This window comes from Chinchilla lanigera, unplaced genomic scaffold (genome assembly GCF_000276665.1).
Source record: "Chinchilla lanigera isolate Chin_1 unplaced genomic scaffold, ChiLan1.0 scaffold00040, whole genome shotgun sequence".
Taxonomy (NCBI): Eukaryota; Metazoa; Chordata; class Mammalia; order Rodentia; family Chinchillidae; genus Chinchilla; species Chinchilla lanigera.
This window is the reverse complement of record NW_004955441.1, coordinates 145,491-146,563: the sequence shown is the minus strand read 5'-3', so window position 1 is coordinate 146,563 and position 1,073 is coordinate 145,491.

Sequence of the window (1,073 nt, the reverse complement as noted above, 5' to 3'; positions counted from 1 at the left end):
TTTTAAGATACTCACGCTGTGTTGGAATTCTGCTGTTTTGAATATATGTGGCATATCTTTTGATTGTGAATATCTGGGGTCCTATATACTTCAGTTGTTTGTGTGTCTGACCCTTTCCCAATACTGGAGTATTTTCTGCTATTCCTGTAAGCATGATTTTTTGTGTCTTTTGTGCTGTTTTATGTTTTACCAATTCAAGCTAATCTTCAATTAATTTTCTGTGCATCGTGTAGTAATCATTGGAACCATTTTTCATGTTCTTTTCTTATTTGGGCCATCACAGTAAATTTTTTAAAAGGATCATTGCAAATGAAGTATAATGCCCACATTTATTTTTTAAGAATGTTTCTATTGAGGAAATGTTTATTATAATTTTATGAGTTTTATTATATTATACCATGTGTACTTATACAGGAAAATAAAATATCAATAAAATATACATTTTTAATACTACTGAATGTTTAGAAAAGACATCATTTTCAACATTAACTCTTCACTTGCTTTACAAAATCTAAAATATATCAACAGAAATAAATTCCTATGTGAACTACAAGGAAAATACAAATAAAGCTTTACCACAGAAATCATCTTTACTTCAATTATCACACCCAAGACAGTCTTCACACATAAAAACAGCATGTTCCATAAACAAATATCACTTACACTGACAGCATATATGTTTTACTTGCCTGTCTTGTTTTGGGAGGACACACCTGACATCTTGCTTATCTTCTTTTTTGCTTAGGAGGTTCTTGTGATGTTTCACCTGTCTGCTTACCAGTGTGCTCCAAAATTCTTTTGTGGAGTTCTTTGGGCAGATACATATTGTTGTTCTTCTATTGTAATTTATCATTTATCCATTCCAGTCCCAATCCTCTAAGAAAATTTCTCTGTGATATTTTGTGCCTTTTTTTTTTTTTTTTGTAAATTGTGAAACTATTTATGCCGACGCATTTAGGATTGAGTAAAACACAAACATTGACCAACATTTTGTGTTTTTTGTTTGGAGTGACATCATAGTAATTCATCCTTGATTCTACCTTTTGTTTTGTTGTAAAATGTGACCATTTCTG